This window comes from Mercenaria mercenaria, unplaced genomic scaffold (assembly GCF_021730395.1).
Source record: "Mercenaria mercenaria strain notata unplaced genomic scaffold, MADL_Memer_1 contig_3356, whole genome shotgun sequence".
Taxonomy (NCBI): Eukaryota; Metazoa; Mollusca; class Bivalvia; order Venerida; family Veneridae; genus Mercenaria; species Mercenaria mercenaria.
Window position 1 is genome coordinate 1 of NW_026461485.1, and position 13,421 is coordinate 13,421.

The window sequence follows — 13,421 nt, forward strand, 5'->3', positions numbered from 1 at the left end:
GATCCAAACGGAAGGGGAAAAAACATTTTATAGAAATATTTCGATGGCAAAATACAATACATATCCGTAGCCCTGACCAACCTATAAACCGGGCAAGTCTATTTTATAAGTACATCAACACGGCTGACCAATTTAAACGAACTGTACATGTGTATAAATACAGTATAGCAATAGATGTATAGAAAACAAACAATAGGCTATGATCAATGCATCAGTGTTATCATGGGCACTCGGGTAGAAATAACTGAAGTACAGTTAGGGACCAAAATTTTGTTCCACTTTTATTTTTTCCGTTTCGTTTATTTTCAAAAATGTCAATAAAACTGATAATCTGCATGTTATAAGTTTATTTATTGTGTTAAAATATTTCATAGTAGACATACCTTAAATACCAATGCTTATTTTAACTAAAAATACACATTTTAAATTTTTCAAAAATATGACCCTTAGTTACAAACTGTTCGAATTTCAAGAAAACGAATACGAAAAGAAACTATTTTTGTGACAGTTTGATAGGAATATAACTTATTTATCAGTACTTGAAGCCATTATATAAAACTATCAGCTATTGAAGTCAAGAAATAGCATTGAACTTAGGGCAAAATCCCTAGCATAATGTCCGATGTCCTTCGACAAATTTGATGTCAGCAATATTCCCAGTACTTTCATGGGGGAACGTGTTACTGTATTACAAATCAATAGCATTATAGATAAATTACAACAGGGGCTGCGTACCCAGTCTTATATTGATACTATGTATAAAGAATGGTGTGGCATAGTTAGGCATAGCATGTACAATGACATTCCGTACAAAACAATAAGTGTTGGTATCTCGAACAAAAAACGCAGACCAGGAAAACCATGGTGGTCGTATAATTTGTCTAAACTATGGTCTGATTTATGTGCTGCTGAACGTCACTGGATTACATGTAAAGTTAGAAGCGATAAAGTAAGACTTAAGTCTGTTTTTGTCAGTAAGCGAAAAGTTGTTTGATCGGGAAGTCCAGAAAGCAAAACGTTTTTATTGTAATACAATGCAAAATAATCTGGTAAATAATTGTAATAGTGATAATAATAAGTTCAATGTAGCTAAAACAGTTTTCTAAGCCTAAATTGAGAGGTACATTGTATGATAAATGTACTTTGCCATCTTATTATAGTTTTAACTTTTTTCAAGTTTATTAAGCAGTTGGCATTATAACATGCCTTTGGCCATTATTAAGGATCAATAATCCACTTTAACCTGCATTGCCTACTGTTGGTTAAGGTATTATGCACAGGTGAAAAATATGGCATTTAACAGTTAATATACCAACAATTAACACAATGCCCCTGGGTAATGCAAATATGAAATGCCTGAATTGAAATTAGAATGTAATTATTAGGTTTAGGCTAATTTATCTTTCAAAATGCACTGAGATTTTTGTGAGCATTTTATTGCAACCAAACAGTCCTTTAACAACTTTACTGAAAGATGCTGAAGTGGGTGCTGGATTATTTTGATTACCCAAGGGTTGTTCTGGGCCATAAATGCTAAATGTAAAATGTGCACATCCATATTTTTTTATCTGGAGAAAAACTGAACAAACTTGACACAGTGAAATTAAGAACATGAAAGTATGCTTCCAAACTTACTACGCACAATTTTACAGCCCTTTGAAGAAGCAACTGTTTAAAAACAAGCAGTTGTGAATGATACGGCCGGTTTAACTATTCCAATCACAATTGGATTAAAACAAGATATGGACACAATATGCTCCAAATACAACAATTAAAATGACTCAATCGTTGAAAGCATCATTGCAGAAGAATCTTTCTAAGTATGAAAATGATGACTCGTTCAAAATGTCAGCAAAACTGGATCCCATATTTAAGATTCAGTGGTGCGAGCCTGACATAACCATGATTATGACTGAAATGGTATTGACTGAGGCTTCCAGAATGTTTAAAAATTCAGTATGAACAAGAGCCATCAATAAAAACGTACAATCGTTGAATACAGGCTCAGATGTTGCAGCAGATGCTTTCCTATTTTACATGTCTTCATTTAACACTTTAAGGTATAAGTCTTTGTAGCTTTGTATCTGTCTTTGCATGTCTTTGTGTGTCTTTGCATGTCTTTGTGTGCCATGTACTCGTCTCTGTTCAGATTCAGCAGATTGTTTTTGCAGTTTTTATTATTTATTTATTTATTTTTACTAAACTTGCTACAACAGAACTACACAAATATCAATATACCGATACACTTATAAATATATGTCTTTGTGTCTGTCTTTGCATGTCTTTGTATGTCGTGTACGCATCTTTGTTGAGATTCACCAGAAATCTTCACAATGCTTATTATTTATTTATCATTTTTTAATAAACTTACTTTAAAATCACTGAACAAACAATAATATCCATATGTACATTCAAATATTTGTCTTTATGACAGTCTTTGCATGTCTTTGTGTGTCTTTGCATGTCTTTGTGTGTCTTTGCATGTCTTTGCATGTCTTTGTGTGTCTTTGCACATGTCTTTGTGTGTCTTTGCATGTCTTTGTGTGCCATGTACTCGTCTCTGTTCAGATTCAGCAGATTGTTTTTGCAGTTTTTATTATTTATTTATTTATTTTTACTAAACTTGCTACAACAGAACTACACAAATATCAATATACCGATACACTTTAAAATATATGTCTTTGTGTCTGTCTTTGCATGTCTTTGTATGTCGTGTACGCATCTTTGTTGAGATTCACCAGAAATCTTCACAATGCTTATTATTTATTTATCATTTTTTAATAAACTTACTTTAAAATCACTGAACAAATAATAATATCCATATGTACATTCAAATATTTGTCTTTGTGACAGTCTTTGCATGTCTTTGTGTGTCTTTTCATGTCTTTGTGTGTCTTTGCATGTCTTTGTGTGTCTTTGCATGTCTTTGTGTGTCTTTGCATGTCTTTGCATGTCTTTGTGTGTCTTTGCACATGTCTTTGTGTGTCTTTGCATGTCTTTGTGTGTCATGTACTCGTCTCTGTTCAGATTCAGCAGATTATTTTGCAAATTTTATTATTTATTTATTTATTTTTACTAAACTTGCTACAACAGAACTACACAAATATCAATATACCGATACACTTAAAATATATGTCTTTGTGTCTGTCTTTGCATGTCTTTGTATGTCGTGTACGCGTCTTTGTTGAGATTCAGCAGAAATCTTCACAATTCTTATTATTTATTTATCATTTTTAATGAACTCACTTTAAAATCACTGAACAAACAATAATATCTATATGTACATTTAAATATATGTCTTTTTGACAGTCTTTGCACGTCTTTGTGTGTCTTTGCATGTCTTTGTGTGTCTTTGCACGTCTTTGTGTGTCTTTGCATGTCTTTGTGTGCCATGTACTCGTCTCTGTTCAGATTCAGCAGATTGTTTTTGCAATTTTTATTATTTATTTATTTAAGAGAACTACACAAATATCAATATACCGATACACTTTAAAATATATGTCTTTGTGTCTGTCTTTGCATGTCTTTGTATGTCGTGTACGCGTCTTTGTCGAGATTCAGCAGAAATCTTCACAATTCTTATTATTTATATATCATTTTTTAATGAACTTACTTTAAAATCACTGAACAAACATTAATATCCATATGTACATTCAAATATATGTCGTTGTGACAGTCTTTGTGTGTCTTCGCATGTCTTTGTGTGTCTTTGTATGTCTTTGTGCGTCTTAGCAGTGTTTAGCACAACCCAGTTTGACACTGACGATGACAGAGGCCTCTTCAGCTTTATGACTGCTACAAAGAAGAGACATGTATCTGCACCAGATAATATGAGAACTGAAGTAAACTCGTACCTAGCAGAAGAAATTGAACCTCTGAAATCAAACCCGTAACATTAAGAAAAAGAAATCTACTTTCCAACTTTGGCAAAAATCTTCAAACCTGAACGATGTCGTCTAAGTGATGAAAACTTTCACAAGTTAATGATGATCAAGAGCAATGATACCGTACAGTGATAAACATGTAACAATGCCAAAAATGAAGTTTCGGGATTTCAAACTGAATGAATAATTGGATGCATTATCATATTTGTAAATAAAGTTAATAACCATACATCAATTTAGTTATATATGCCTATATTTCTGTCGTCCAAACAAATGGCTTTATTGATAGTAATCAAATATAATCGTGATTACTTGAGTGCAAGTAATGTAATTTAATCAATCACTGTAAAAATCAATTGTAATTGTAATCAGAAAATATCAAAGTAATTGTAATGTAATCAATTACTGGCACATAATCAGCCCCAAGCCTGAACATTACTAGTTTTGACCCCGCATAACCCAGTTTCAATCTTGACTTCTAAAACGTTCACAAGCTTTTCCTTTGATTTGATCGGGTGATCATGTTTTTCACCTTACATGTGCTAGTTTCAAGACTGATCTGGAGACCATCTAGGTAAACATTCTGACGAGGTTTTATAAATACTGGATCACAACTGTGCTTTCTAGAGTGTTCATAAGCTTTCCCTTTGATCTGGCCTACTGACCTAGTTTTTGAACCAAAATGACCCAGATTTTAACCTTGCCTAGAGGTCATCAGGACAAATATTCGGATCAAATTTCATATACACTGAGTCACATCTGTGGTTTCTAGAGTGTGCACAAGCGTTTCCTTTGACCTGGCCTTCTGACCTAGTTTTTGATCCAACATGACCCAGATTCAAACTATACTTAGTAAGCATCAGGACAAACATTCAACAGTGGCCTCTAGAGTGTTCGAAGGCTTTCATTTGATCTGGCCTACTGACTTGGATTTTGACCCCACATAATCCAGATTCGAACCTGACCTACATATTATCAGGACAAACATTCCGACCAATTTTCTGAAAGATTAGATCACAGCTGTGGCCTCTAGAATGTTAACAAGTTTTTCCTTTCATTTGACCAGTTGACCTAGTTTCTGACCCCACGTGACCCAAATTCGAACTGAACTTACCAATACAAACATTTTGACTTATTCTCACGAGTTTTAAACTTAAATTGTGGTCTCTAGAGTGTTGACAAAATTTTCCTTTGATCTAGCCTAGTGACTTTGCTTTTGACCCCACATAACCCAGTTTCAAATTTGACCTAGAAATCATTAGGACAAACATTTTGACCCAGTTTCATAAAGATTGGATCATAACTGTGGCATCTAAAGTTTTCAAAAGTTTTTTTTTATTTGACCGGGTGAGCTAGTTTTTGACCCAACATGATACAGACTCATAATTGACCTAGAAATCATCAAGACAAACATTCTGACCAAATTTCATAAATATTAGGCTACAACTGTGGCCTCTAGTGTTCACGAGCTTTTTCTTTGATCTGGCCTACTGACCTAGTTTTTGACCCAACATTACCCAGTTTCATACTAGACCTAACAATCTTATCAAGTTTCATAAAGATTGAGTCACATTGGGTCTGTAGTGTGTTCACATGTTGTTTTTTTTTTTTATCTCTTTTACCGACCTAGTTTTTGACCCACATGACCCAGTTTCGAACCTGACCTAGGAATCACCAAAAGTAACATTCTGATCAAATGTGGCCTCTAGAATGTTCACATGCAAATGTTGATGGACGACGCACGACGGACGCAGAAGGACGCCGGACAATGACCGGTCACAATAGTTCACCTTTAGCATTTAGTGCTCTGTTGCGCTAAAAACAACAACAAAAATGAAACAACAATGAAAAACAAATAACGTTACAATCCGATAAAACAAAACTTGAACTAAACATGATTATTTGTCTTTGAAACATCATGTTGACTTTCTTGTTTCTCTCACATTGTTTAATTATTTAGGGAGGGCCTAAATTGTTAATTAGTCATCTTTCAGTGTAGCTGTATTATACCAGTATATTAGAATGCTTTTCACGAAGTTCATGTTGAGAAAATAGTAGGTCACTAGTTTGTGGTCTTTATCGTGTCTGTCATATTGATGTAATGATGACAAGCTTGCACGTTTAAATCAAATAAATTTTGTTTTCCGTTCTGATCTGTTATTTTATCAGCTCCCATACAAGTAATAATTGCTTGTCAACTAAAACATTTTCTTTGTATTTTGACCGAATGGTTTTAATCAGCGTGTGTCACAAAGTAAAAGTCAGATTTTCGTCTAGAAAAAAAAACCCACATTTTTTTCTATGAATATAAATGGTAAAAATATTTCAGCATTAAAGCGGAATGCCTTCAGATTGTTGGACAACAAAAAAAATATATTTTTAGATATCTTGAAATAAATGCTATATTTCTTAAGAAGGATTTAAAACTTAATTACTGACAAACTTTATGTTACGGAAACACATGAGAATTTGCTGGGTTTTTTTTCCTATTTTTTACGATGAAAATCGAACAGCGTTTGTCACGCTTTTACTCCAGGTAAACTATTTCGATTATAAATATCTATATTTTGAATTCATTGTTCACTACTTCAGCTATAGCGCTATTGGTTACGACGACGGAAAAATGTCTTTATTGCCGCGGCTGGAGCCTCGTTACCCCCTAAACAGTTACCCTCGAGGCCGGAAATTCCCATCTGCACCTACAACTAGTGAAAGAATCTTATATCCCTCATATGTCGCATTCTCGCGTCAAATATTTTAGGTCGTAGCAAGACTTCCGAAACCTGAGTTGCGAGACTCAAACGATCAATCTAGGACCATCATATCTCTCCCATTTAAAGGTTATAACACACTAAATAGTTATTGTTCTTTATTCTATATAAAATTTACCTATTTCCAATGTCTGTAACCTACATTTTCTTGAAGAGTTTTGTCAATGCTAAATAAAAATCAAAAAGAAAAGTGGGGGTCATGTTTGATGCAAGAAAAATAATTTCAAACAAACACACAAACTGCAAAATCAGCTAAAAAATGAGACCCCAAATAACACTGGTGGTGTATGATCTAAGTTTCCATGAAAAATTGTGTCATGGTGTTATTTCATTATGAAAATGCTACCTACATGTCAAGCATAGATCTGTCTGTGATTTTAGCAAACAAATTGCAAAGAAAATAAGGAAAATAGCTCTACAGAGCAAAAAAAAAACTGAGAACTATTTGTATCCGCCATTATGCGACTACAATTTTTTCGCGACATTTTTTATTTAGTGTATGTATGCCTAAAGGAACAATATTTCGTGCGCTGTACATCTCCAGCACACGACATCTTAACTTATTAAAGGGCACGACATGTTATGTATGGTATGCCATTCGGGTCGAAAATTTCGAATATTTCAAAATATAAGTGCATGTTTAAAAATATGCCTGCACGTTTAAGTATATACGTCAACTAAGTATGTTTGTGTATAGTAGTCGCAACTTGACCGCGATGGTTGACCTTAGGCTGATTATTCATATCGATTATTTCATTATAGAAATCAAGGGTGCTTAGGGTAGCCGTGTATTTTTATATGGAATTTTTGTATACAGTGCAGTATCAACGTATATATACTTACATTTGATCAGTTAAACCCTTTCAATACAATAATTTATATTTACACAAATTTATATTTCCTTTTTCTCGTGCAGCTCGTTTTTTACGTACACTCCTTTTCAATAATAGGTTGTGCCGCATTATGTATTATAATGCAAAGGTCAACCATCGGGGTCAAGTTGCGTCCACTATACACATGCGAACGGTAAGATGTAAATACAAGCTAGTATGCACCTACGCGTGGTAGGCCATAATACATGCACGTATAAATTTATATGTGCACATAAATATTTGCATGTTCCAACATATTACACATTCACGTATAAATTATTCTACCTGCACTTAAACATACGCGTGTACCTATGTATCTAATTTAACGCAGGCATGCGTAATTCTGAGTGCTCGTATAAATACTCGTGCGGCTATATATTTACCATTGTTAGCGTGTAATTTTACGCCTACTCGCCTTAGTCTTGATGCCTGGAAATGTATATAAATTTGCGTGCATGCATAGATTTCAACGTGCACTTGTAATTATACGCGTGCACTCAAATATGGACGTGCATGTGTAAATCTATACGTGTATGCGCAGTTTTAGGTGCATGTATATACACACGCACACCCTCATGTAATCATGCAGCTACATATTTACGCGTGCACGTATATTCTTATATGTGGACGTACATTCTGAAATGTGCGCACACGCAAAGCAGACCTTAGTGATACACGATAGTTATGTAAGGGGAGTAAGTTACCTATCTGGCCTGTCTTGTCATGTGATATATATTAGTGTATATATGATCTGTATTTCTGGTCATCCACTTACATTCGATTTTCACAAGTTTGTTTAACTCTAATGAAAATCGTGAGTGTACAGTTGTTACTGTCGAGCACTTTAGGAAAGTATACTTGTGATCATATGTATGTTTAGTACATAAGAAACATGAAAAACTATATTTAAATTTGTGTGTGACAACTTGTGCATTAAATGAGATGATAATACGTGAAATAGACTACAATATAGAAATTCTATATATAAACCTATAAAATTTATATCTTTTAGCATCTAGTTTTGTAACTAAATATTTTATCATTTACCATCAGTTTCATAACTTTTAGAAAGCCTCGTTTCATATCATTTAGTGTTAGTTGTATCACATAGCGTCAATTTTATATTATTTTATTTTAGATATTTACATTCGCCCTATTCATTATTACGTTCATTTCGTATGAACGGCGAAATTTACGTCATCGCTGCCTAGTAATAATCGACCGCTGTTTTGACAACATCCGCGTATAGTCAGAGAGAACGTTCCTTCCCAGCAAACACCTGACGTCGGAACAACGTTGAAACAACGTTGGATTTTGGTCGCGACGTCGGCGACCTAAATACAACGTCTGTTCGAAGTCATATTCACGACGTCTACTAGACGTTAGATTTAGATTTATCCTGTCACTTGCAGTATTTTTGACCCGATATCAGGGTGCCGTATATCTTTCTTCATATACCGTCAGCTGACACGTGACCATTGATATACAGTCAGTTGATCATGTGACCTTATGATCGATATTGTTGTCATAAGAACTTTTGCATTGAAACCATCACCATTGCGTTGGAAATGTCCGAACTAAGAATACGAGTGGTCAAATAATGAGTTTTTATTCAAAAACGAAGAAGTTCTTGTGATTTTTAATTGTAACCACATTACTGTGTCGGTGATTACGTCATTATGTAAGTGACGTTATTACGAATATGACGTCACTAAAACGGTTGTTGCACACTTATTTTTGTAAAATAAATTGCCAAATATCGGAAAATGTAGAAGATTTATGTAGTAATTTATATTTCATTTAGAAAACGGAATAAAAATTCAATACCTTGACAGTTCCTATTGGTTCCTGATAGTATATTTCTCGATTCAAATCACGTTATTTAATCAAAAATTCATAACGTTATCGAGGCTGGATATTCCCATCTGCACCTACAACCAGTGAAAGAATCTTATAGTCTAACGACGTTGGATTTTTGTCGGACTGAATGAGAGTGCAATGTTGTTCTTTGTTAAACAATTATTTGGTGTAGAATTATTTTCAAAGTGTTAAAATAATTACTTGTTCTCACAAAGTCCTGTCAAGTGAAAATGCGCGTAAAACTGACAAATAATATTTCATATGGATATTAAAAATCATAACTTTTTTATACAAAAGATTATATTACAGACTATTTACTTTTCAGAATATTAAAATGATAATACTAATAATGATAAATTTTGTACAGGAAATCAATTTACATGTATAAATTATTAGACTAGTAAAATTTATAATCCAGTGTCTTCTCTACACATGTTGTCTATTAGCCTCACGGTCACGCATTCTCCAGATAAGCCGGATGAAGTATTTCGACCCCCATAGAATAATGACCCCCGGTCATTATTCTATAGAAAAAGTGACCCCCCGGTCATAGTATTATGACCTCCAGATCATAGTACTATGACTCCCCCACGTGAAGTAAACTGAACCTCACGAAGAATATTGACTCCCATAAAAAAACGACCCCCGGTCATTTGGTCAAATTTAATGATAACTCATGTATCTTAGGCCTAATTGCTGCATTTTATGCCCCCACTCGGGGGAGAGGGGGCATATAGATTTGCCCTTGTCCGTCCGTTCGTCCGTCCTTCCGTTTGACCATTAGCCCCAGATACCATCACTTGACACAGAAATCAGAGCATTCCGCAACGGGGTCCAACGTCGGTACAACGTCAATACGACGTCTTTTGTTTGCTGGGTTAGATGACGTCGCACAGTTGTTCCGTGTGGTGAACAGAATGGCCGGGAAGCTGATTTCAATGTTAAATGCGGCAAAACGTGTGCAATTAATGATAGTATTTTGTTTACAAATGGAAATTAATAATGAAGCGCGATTCATTGATTTGCCGATCCTATTCTGTCGTTCATTATACATTTACTCCGAATAAAATCAATTCATTTCTTATTTGTTTCATTTCACAAGGTTGTGGAAATATGCCATTGAAGTTTTTTATCATGGCAAGGCCATGGCAGACTTTTGCCTGGGCAATTTTTCTGTACATATGTCCAGAAATAAAAAAACCCATATTTTTCACAACATAAAAAAATAGTTTGCCCTGGCAAAATTGCCATGGCAAATTGACGAAATTTCTTGCCATGCGGTTTGCCGTAGCGAAAGACCAATTTAACATTGAACTAGGTTAGTAAATACACCACTTTAAAACAACTTTCATTTTTGTTAGGCGCGTATAGGTATCGGCTGAATTTGCCAAATACCGGCGTGACAAAAAGAAACCGGCGACTATTGATCATTATTATCATACATGCAGATGATGATGGTAAAGATACATTTTGAGTTTCAAGTCATTATTTTATATAGTGCGAAAGTTATGTCCAGAAAGAAAACGAAGTGAGTCAAAAGATTTAAATATGAAAGGGGCATAATTTGGTCAAAAATACAAATCAGAGTTATGGGGATTGCAGGTGATGATGATAAAGATATATTTTAAGTTTCAATCTCGGAAAACTGAACATAGTCCTTATCTTAATCAAATATTTGTGAAATGGGTTAAAAAGTTTATCAATACAGGATCACCTAATAATTATAATACGCCCAGCTCAAAAAGTATTAGATGTAAATTCATGTGTCAAATAATAGCATACATAAAAGTAGTGCAATGTGTGGACAATGATTTTTCTATGTATGGTGTACCAAACTGCCTAAAATTGTAAGACAAGTCTCTCTTTTATTTTTTGGTTAGGTTTAACGTCGCACCGACACATTTATAGGTCACATGGCGACTTTCCAGCTTTATACAAGAAAGGTTTAATTTATTATAGTGGATTTTCTGTACTTACGCGCTGCTTATCTCACGGATAATTTGGTGGAAATGGAATTTTTAGCACTTTCTGCGGTAACTACTGTAACTTACATAACTTTCATACGTGATTGTATATGTATAAGTTATATAAATAAAATCGAAATACGTTGTATTTGCTTTATCACAATATATGCAAATAATTTTAGACAATCTTGAAACATTGGGCCACAGTATTACGCATACTGGTCCGGGACAAGTTAGATGTGTATAGTGATTCCTTATTAGATTTTTCATGCGTCGTAAACTATCCAATTTTGATCTATCGACTTTTCATACAATATGAGAATTTATGCAGCATGTTTTCAAAAACACTGTGAGAATAAATCGCAGAAAAAATATACAGCCAAATATGTTAGGAGGTAATACAATTTGTATACAATTGTAGATAACTACGAAACAAACAAAATGCAATCAATTGAACTTTTCACGCGAAAACCTGATGATTAAAATCAGCAGTATCTCAAAAGTAACTTTTCTGTATCTTCGTTAACAATGATTTCATAGATTTAAACTGATAATAAATGTGTTTTGAAATTCCGACATAGAAATGGACACTGACTTTACAATAGTGCGGTGCTGACAGCGGAAGCAGCGGTCCAGTACTTATGCTGTCTACGAAACTAAGGATAATGAGTTCTTCATCTCTGAATTACGAACATTTAGATCAGTGTCTTTTTGTTAAATTTAACGTCGCACCGACACATGATAGGTCCAGCTTTCCAGCTTTAATGGTGGAGGAAGACCCCAGGTGCCCCTCCGTGCATTATTCCATCACGAGCGGTCACCTGGGTAGAACCACCGACCTTCCGTAATCCAGCTAGATGGCTTCCTCACATGAAGAATTCAACGCCCCGAGTGAGGCTCATTTAGATCAGTGTTCAGTATACAACTGAAAATAATAGACTTGCTATTTGCCGAGTGCACACTTATTTTCTGTCGTCATTGATATAAAGTAGACTAGTAAATATTCGTACACATGCATAATCTCATAAATTAACAAATAACTGGCTCAACTGAGACACCATACTTTAAAGTAAATTCAGTTTACTCACCACGAGGTTCAAAATGCACGGGAGTCTCGTGATAGTACATGTCTTAAATCCACATGGTTAAAGTGTAAACAAATAGTTAAATTTGCTTCGTTTTATTTCTAAAGGAAAGATCGGACGGTATTTGATATTGGAATAATTATAGAACATATATGCATTTAAAGTTGAAAGCTGATTGTTTTCTACAGGACGTAAAACTAAAACAAGTAAGCACTTTTACTTTTTTCAGCAGTGTCCCTCAGGTGAACTTTGACATTGTTTACAAAGAGAAATCAGTTTCGTGTCATCTTGAAATGCGTTGTTTGGCTGAAACGTATAGTTCCTAGAAAAGTTCTAAAATGGTTTATTTTGGGGATTTTTGTTTTATCTATAAATTCAACACAATGTGCAATATTTCCAGTTTATGGAAATGATTGAAATTGAATTTTCTTTTAGAAAAAGGTCCGATCTTTCATTAATATTTTGCCAGCGGATGCTTACAAATTTTAAGTGAAGCGGCTTTCTTGTCCAAGAGAGGTGTGTAAAGCGAAAAACTATCATTACACATTGCGTTTATTCTTTAAATGTAAAGGATCGGTAACAGATTAAGGAGATCGGACAGTGCAAAACTATACTAAATGGATATCTCTAACCATAATTAAGGAGGCATATATATTTCAGTAGGGATATCTGAGGTAAAAGAACAATCTTATATTTAATTCCTTGAAATAAACATGGCGGCGAAATATTTTAGAAAAACTGTACACGTGTTTTGCGCATTAGAATGTTTAACGACATTTTCTTGAAAAAGTAACTCTCGTGTGCACTATTTTGGTATTTCTTTGATTTGAAAATAAGTATTTTATAGCAATTTAGGTTGCATACGATACCAAAATTTTGCACCAAAAATATTCACTCATTTTCTTATTTTCTTCCAAAGCACTGTGGAGATAGGGTTCAGCGTAGCTTTCATGCTCGCAAGTTTACATACAGATATCATATATCC